At 43.2% G+C, this 8,068-nt stretch overlaps 1 long non-coding RNA gene across 1 annotated transcript in view; it reads right to left on the bottom strand.

Annotated features, from left to right (window-relative positions):
• Positions 1-1,703: 1,703 nt before the first annotated feature.
• The window catches only part of LOC113948707, a 20,072-nt gene continuing 13,707 nt past the window's right edge, over positions 1,704-8,068 (bottom strand). Inside the window, exons 5-8 of the long non-coding RNA XR_003528215.1 lie at positions 7,449-7,579; positions 6,871-6,919; positions 4,626-4,782; positions 1,704-1,881 (exon numbers count right to left, since the gene is read on the bottom strand). This is a non-coding gene — a long non-coding RNA (uncharacterized LOC113948707). The remainder of the gene's footprint in view (positions 1,882-4,625; positions 4,783-6,870; positions 6,920-7,448; positions 7,580-8,068) is intronic.

The following is an 8,068-nucleotide window of genomic DNA, read 5'->3' as shown; positions in this document are numbered from 1 at the left end:
CGCGGTCCGCCCGCCGCCGCCCGCCGCCGCCGCTTTTGTGGGGCGGCGCGGCCGCGGGCGCGGGAGCAGGTGCCCGGCAGCCGCCTGCGACGCACCGCACCGCAGCCCCGCACCTCGCAGCCCTCACCGCGCCGCGCAGGTAGGAGCGCCGGGGAGCGGCGGGGCGGGGGGCGCGGGGCTCGGGAACTCCCGCGGAGCAGCTCGGCGCGGACCGGGGTGTCAGGCAGAGGTTTCCGCGGTGCTCCTGGACGAGGCGGGCTGGAAGGGAGCGCGCTGCTGCGCGGGGCAGAGGCCTGTCGCCGCCCCCGAGCAGCTATAGCATCACCCGCGGTGAACCCGCGCTCGCCCCGCCGGAGAGCGCACCGAGGGATGGGACGCCACGGGTCCCCCTCCCCGGGGTGTCCAGGCTCCGCTGTCTCCTTCAGCCGTCTCGTTCGCATCCCGGGGAGGAAGAGACCGCAAGGCTTCCCGAACAAAAAACTTTTGACAGCGTCCAGAGCCTTTCCTGGCCGGCAGAGCACCCCGCTGTTAGAGAAAGTCACTACGTGCCCTGCCCACGGATGGGTCCAGCCCGGAGCGCGGCTGTAGGGCTGTCGTTGTTTCCTAAAGTGCAAAGATTGCTCTGTCTCTGTGGACATCTGACCACTGTTCGTTCTGGATATGCTGTCGAAAATGATCATCACCCGGTATTGTAAATGAAGAAATTTACCGATGAACCGTTAGAAACAAACGACTGGAACAAAGTAATTTTCTAACTGGCAGACCTGTTTCTAAAGTTAAAACTTATATTCAGAGATAGAAACTTACACGGAGTTTGTAGCATCCTCTCTGGGAAACTGAATATCATCCAAAACTGGGCTTCTCTGCAAATCATTATGAATTTTGGTAACGGCTTTAGTTTATTTTACTGTGCTGTTCGACTGTGGGGTTCATAAGTTTTTGCCTGGGAAATCGATCTCTCTTTCTGAAAACTGCTTTAAATAAAACTTTCTTCATATTACTGCCCTGCTAAGTTAAATGTGCGTCTGTAAAGTTACTCAGAGTGTCTGCGAAGTATCCGAGTTTGCCCGTGGGTTGGTACTGGCTGGCTCTGAGGGGACGGGATGGAGCGGTAACCAATGGCATCAGGAGCCTCCTCAGGGAGGATCAAAGTACCACGCACCTACTTTAGACATTCAGCATTGAAGCGCTGTGGAAACCAAACTAGTGGCAAAATGACTATAGGGGAAGGACAGCGGTCAGAGAGGAGTTGGGGACATAATAAAATAGAAACAAAAACTCTCCTGAGAAGTAGAAAATGAGATAAAAGTGAGTGGGCGGAGTCACTTCATGTAAGACATAAGCTTAAGATTTGCAATGTGTTAGTACTGTTGATGGTCTTAACTGAGTTCGAAGTCAGAATCAGAAACTTTAAAATAAAATTAATATTTCTAAGGGGTACTAATAAAGCTAAAGCAAATAAAAATCAGCAAAAATGGGCATTTTGTATCCTTGTCAGAACTGACAAAATGACAGGGGGGAATGGAAACTGAAAGAGCAAGACTCTGCCCTTTTAATTTTTTTGAGGGCTTGACTCAAAAAAACCATACCCGTTCTTTCAACATACATGGTTCTTTCTTATGTAAAAAAATACTCATATATTACTCTTCTAAGACACTTCTTTTGCACGACAGAAGTCAATTATCTTGTGCTATAGAGCTCTTTATTTTTGGCTTGTGGATTTGAATCCAGGAGAGTCTTCCCTCCTGAGCTGGAAGTTGCTTGATGTTTAGTGGTGACCCCCCTGGCAGGAAGCTGGGTGGGCCTTCCACCCCCAGCCACCTTGACCGCTTTGAGGACTTTGATGGACGGAGTTACCAGAAAGAACGAGAACAGGGGGGCCTGGAAAAATGAACAAATTGCTCTACCAGGAGCCCTATTCCTCACACAGGAGGTGGGCAGGCAGGCAAGGGGGAGATGTAAAGATTCCTGTGCCAGACACCCTCGTTGCCATCGGCTATCAGTCTTGCACACTTGACTAGCACCGTAGCACCCAGCTTCTGCAGTTCTGGCTGGAATAAAGTAACACCTGCCATGCAAATGAGACATGACTTCATTTTCATTAAATGTCACATGCAGCGCTAGGCAGTTGTGTTGATTCTCTCTGTATTGACAGCAGTCTCTGAGTCGTACTGGGAAAAAAGAGAGGCTCAGCAGGAGGATGTAGGGACTGATATATAAGAACATGGCATAATTAGTGATGTGTAGCAGAGAGCTCCCAAGCTAGGAGTCGAGATCTGCAAATTCAGATGTTTACAGAGGGCCAGGAATTATGTTACCCATCTAATTACAAACTGCCTTGTTAATCAATGTCATTGAGATACAAAAGGCCAATTGTCATTCAGATACAATGAAAATGGTGTCAAGGTATTTACAAACTAATGGATGTTGTAGCTGTTAGACTGAAACTAAGGTATTTGTCAAGCAGAGCTCTTTGATGTTTGCTTTTAAGAAAAAACTTCTGTGAATATGGAGAAAATATGTAAACTGTGCATTGTGTGGTAACTAGCTACCACCCCAGTGCTGACAGATTGACCACAGACTCTTAGTTTGTAGAACTCCCCTAATGTTTCACCCAAAGAAAACAAACAAGCAAACAAACGACTTGGAAATAATCTGAAGGGAAGAAAATAATAATTGAGTGATCTTCATTAAGTTTCTGAAGAACGGCTTCAGGACTGGATACTATCCTGCTCAGATCACAAGAGGGTTGCTTATTTTGTTCCAGAAAAAAACTACGGAGAGCCAGAAGTAAATTTAAAGCTCAGAGGTACTGAGCTGTTATCTGTAGAAACCAAAATATAGTTTAGCCACAAAGCAGTTTAAATCAGGAGCAGCAGCAGCATTACCTGCCCTCCATTAAACTATCAGTGAGCCTTAATCCTGTTTTAGGAAAATTGTCCTTAGAAACTCAATCTCACTAGACATTTAACTTCAGCTTCACTTATAAAGAAAGGCTCTAAGGGCGAAGGCATCATCTTCTCCAAAAACAAGTGCAGAGAAATCTACTGGAAACGTTTATTTTTCCTTTGAGAGAATAATTTAGTAAGAGTTTAGGTAGCTGTGTATAAAATCACCTTTTCACTGACTACTTGCCTTTTGATTTAATCCTTCTTGAGTAAGAAATGCAAAGTCTGGCCCGTAACTGAATAACTTATATGAAATTCAGTTTGTTCACAGTTCTGAAAATGCAGTTTGTTCACTGCTATATTAGCTTATGAAGTATAAACAGCAAAAAGCAATTCGGGGATTTATATATGCCCATATAAACTTAAGATACTTGTCTTCCCAAGCATCTGCTGGGATTCCGTGCAGAGTCCAAAGATGTGTGAAAATGAGATTTAGTGCAAAACAACTCTTGCTGGTCCACACTGTGGCCTATCTACAACCATCTGATTTGCTGTTATAAGAGAGGTTTGCATGTATTTATGGTGATTTGCTTATGGTGTCACCTTCAGCTTCCACAGCAAGCAGTTAAGGTAACTCAAAGAGCAGACTGAGTTCACTGAGAGAGTGCACAGCAGGAGCAGATGAACTGCTACGGTGCCATCCAGCAGAAATTATCAGTAGCGTTCCACACACTGTAGAATGACAAAGGCCAGAGACTTGCTGTGCCACGTGCCTGCCAGTGCAGGTCATACTCAGCAGACAAAAGACAGAAAATGGCACAGACAGGCTGGTTCGGGTGCCAGGAGGAGAACACCACCAGCCAAGGGAATTCTCTCATGATCACTTGTGCTTGCAGGAGAAAGAGGGCATTGCTGAGGGTAAAACCCACCAATAGATGGAAAACTAGACAGTGCATATGCTTTCCAAGGTATGCACCTGACAAAAATTGCCAGGTGAGCATTTGTCTATACTCATATCTGAATGTTCTGTAATTTTATTTGATCAAATGAAACCAGATTGCTTCTCAACATTAATCATGCACTCCTTCCTACAGAAAGAGAGTTCTAATTTTTACTTTCAGATCTCGCTTCAGGCTAGACAATATCAAACAAAATAAGCTTAGTGTTTTCCCTGAACCTCCATGTGTTTTGAAATGTTCATAAAGATTGTGATAAAATGTTGAAATAAAAATTCAACTTTTGCAGGTCAAAATAGTGGCAAACCCAAGCATCAGGAATGGAAATTTTTGGTTGATACAAGTAGTTGCAAACTGAAGGTCAAAGGGGAAACAGTTACACAATCTTAACCAAAGTGTGGATTGGAGCAATAAATTAATATAAGATTATCTACCTTGAAGGATCCTTGGGCTACACATGTATTTGAGTTTGTATAGTTTGAAGAATAACAAAATTATTAAGCTTATTAAGATAAAAGTGGATAAATGTCACCTGCTGCATTTTACTGTCTGCCTGCAGTACAGTATTTGACTTCTGATGTCCCATATATATTACAGAGGGCAAATTTAAAACTGGGAAAGAATATTATCTCGCTGCTAAGGACATTTGAAAACACCATCCTTAAGGCAATTGTTAAACATTCCAGTTTATACAACCATAATTGTTCATGTGTAGTATAGAACTCTCAAGCTTTTTTTTTTTTTTCTTTTTTTGTAAAGTAACATTGGATTTCAGTCTTACCTTGAGATGTCTGTTTTACAGCTGTATTTACTGATGACGTGAGGTGATTTATTACTTGCATGGGATATCAGCAGATTTTCTTTCAGGTACAAAAAATTCCTAAGTGAGCGATGATGCCAAGGTCAGGAGCTTGATTTGTTTTTCTTGTCACAGACTTCTGTCAGAACAAGTGCATTGTTACAAGTGAATAACTCAAACTGGGAATTAGTTCCCATTCAGATAGGTAATTATATTTTAACAGGGCAAAGTCCCAACCCAAGCTGCCAGAGAACACTCAGCTGAAGCCAGCATGGACTGGAACAGCATGTGTGCTCACTATAATTGTAAATGGGGCCACCTCGGTCATGCTGCCTCTTCAAACTTAAAAGAATTAAGACCAAAGCTGTCCAAATGTTAACTGAAACTCCTAATAATTAAGGGTTATTAGGGGCTGTTGGCTGGCCTTATTTTCTACTGCAGTGCACTTGTATTTGTGGATTCTATTTATACACAGAATTAAGAGCTCTGTTTGAACAGGTAATCCAATATCCTCTGTGTAATTTAGCCAATGATTTTTTTACATGGCCCTTAATTTTGGCTGTGTTTCAGGGTGTACGGTGCAACTGCAATACTAAAAATAATCTCATTCAATGTACTTTGTCTGAAAGGATAAACCAGGCCACCTCACAAATGCTGGGTAAAATTCTGATTTTTTTTTTTTTCCTTTCGGAGGAAGCCCCAGAGGTGCTGAGAGGAACTTTTTCTGTGTGCAACTTTCCCTCTAGTGGCCGCTCTTCTTGGGAAAAAGCAGCAACAGCAACACTTAAGCACTTCCATATTGGGTACGAAGTGATGGGCAGGATGGAGGAAAGGAGACAGGCAGACAAACTTTTAGGTGCCAGAAAATTCAAATCTTGTGATGAGCCGTATGAAGACAAAGATACAGTAGCCTTGGATTTGACAATATTTTTGTGAAAAAATGCAATGTGTTCTTGAAATATTATAGTAATTGTGATCAGTTGCATACAAGACAAGCTTCCATAGTCTCTCACACTGATCCTTTTTGTTGGTCTGTCATATTCCTAGTGCTTGCAGGACTCAGGGAGTTGGAAAACACACCAGTGACAGCCCATAAACCAGCTCTCCCTCTTGTATCCATTCCATACACTTTTCTCCTGTCTGCTACATGCTTTCTCCCCTTTGTCCTTTTCAGCAGCATTAAACCCTAACCAAGTCACCATGTTCATTGCTTCCTGTTCAGCTATTCCTTTTCTGGGATTAGTGTCTATCGTACACCCCAGCACCCCTTCCCAAATTGCTATCAAAGTGATGACTTAAAGCCACAACCATCAGGAGAATGAGGTGGCTGAGGCAGCACTGCAGAAACACAGATACCCCCAGGCAGAAAACAAGGCTACAGGGGTACAACCAGCACATGGAATATTTCATTAGGACTGATTTCTTGTCTGCATGCGGCAGTGAGTGGTCACAGGCAATGAAGACAATGCACTGAATTGCATCTCTGGCCAGCTTTTCCAGGTGTTGAACCAGTGACTGAAACACCAACCAAAGCCAAACAAAACAAATAAAAAAACCCAAACCAAACCAAACCAAAAAAAAAAAAAACAACAAAAAAACCCAAACCAAACCAAAAACCAGAGAGGGAGGAAAAACGTGCTGGAAACATTCATATCTCACATGGATGCCAAACTAAGAGAGTTTTCCAGCCCTTTAGCTGGGATGTCTTTGTTCCTCTTTGCTTACTCCACCCACCTTACTTTCTACCATTTTTGCTAGTTTTATAGCAGAGTTGCTCTCTCCAGCCATACTCATTTATTCTGGCTCAGAACAGAATGGTCCAGTCCTTGTAACCTACAGTAGCTTGGAGATTCCCTTAGCAGTTGTCATTTACTGCTCTGACACTGTATGATAACTAAGGCTATTAAATACCTTCTCTTTTTCGCTGCACATATTGGACATATGTGGCATCTGGCACAGAGACCATTACAGGGCATCCTGGGCATCCCAGGGCACACTTCCATCAGAAATCAAAATCTGACAGGACAAGGATGACTAGCAGATCTAGGGGGTTAACTTGTAACCATAAGTTACCAGCAATTAAAATCCTGACATGTTAATATTTCATTAAGGGCTTCTTCTGAGTAACTTATTTGTTATTCAACCAGATAAAGTCTGTAGCCTTCCCAGAAGAATTTAGACCAACCCATAGTTAAAAAATAAATCTTTATAATAATGGATTACTTACAAGATCTTTGAACTTCTACTGGGACAATTCTTGCTGCAGTTATTTCTCTCTAGGTTTGAATGGGAAAATTATTAGTACTTATATCTATTTTCAGCAAAAAAGCAAAATAGTAAATTCCATCGAACACTGACTACAGCTACTTTTTATCGTAATATTTTACAAATTCCCCACCAGTGAGCTCATTAGTGTAAATGATAGAGCCTTATCTCAGGTTTAAAGTCAGCATTTTTCCTTAGCTACCAAGCAGCCTGTTTTCTTCTGTGACGTGGTAATGGAGGACTTTACTCCAGAGAGCAGGGAAAATATTCCTCTCTCTTCTTGCAGGGCAGTTGAGTAGGGCTGGTAAAAACCAAGCAGACCAAATGGGATTTCAGTGCTGTTGGTATCCTTCTGGAAGCCTTTTCTAAAAGGAGCAGAGCCCTTGTAGAGGAGAGAAGTGCATATTGCACCACAAGCCTGTTGTGAGGGGTAGATGTCGAGGGACGAGCGAGGAGGAAAACTGTTTCTAAGGAAAATAATAGGCTCTCTCTATTCTACCCTCCAAAATCATAGTGACATACAAGCACTACATAACATACATGGTGGTATCCCAGGAGAACATCAGTGCTCCTCACCGTACACTGGTACCTCACCAGAGCTGGAACACTTCAGAGTCCTGCTGGGAATAGCCAGGGGTGGTGGAGGTCTCCTGCCCACTTTCCAGGAGCATCTGCAGAGGTGGTGGTAAGAGGAACTGGGCTGAGCTCTTACTGGCAACTACAGATACAGATAACACTTAAAAATATTCAGCTGAAAATTATTACTTCAGATTACTTCAGTGGCAGAGAGAGGGGAATGGGAGGGCAAAACTGAGTACCAAATTCTCCTGACTTTTGGCTGAAAACTACTAGCCCAGTAACTGTAGGGTAAAGCTGTCAGCCGGCATATGGACACTGTTCCATACTGGTTATTGACCTCTGCTTTTCATGTATAGTGATCTCTTGCATTCATCACAGTGCATCAAAATAATGTAATGAACACAGTCAAGGGCTGAAGCTGGATTGTTCAGAAGGCTCAGTGGGTTTGAGTGAGCTGTTCAGAGCGGGGAGGAGGACTTGTCATTATGTCCAGTGTTCATCCGCTGTTTTCTGAAATCATAATATAGCAAATTTCCATCTTCTGAGCACTCGTGGTATTTTAAGGAGTTGTTTGTGGCTCT

This window comes from Corapipo altera, unplaced genomic scaffold (assembly GCF_003945725.1).
Source record: "Corapipo altera isolate COAL_440 unplaced genomic scaffold, ASM394572v1 62, whole genome shotgun sequence".
NCBI classification, from domain to species: Eukaryota; Metazoa; Chordata; class Aves; order Passeriformes; family Pipridae; genus Corapipo; species Corapipo altera.
This window is presented reverse-complemented; position numbering and strand designations above follow the sequence as displayed.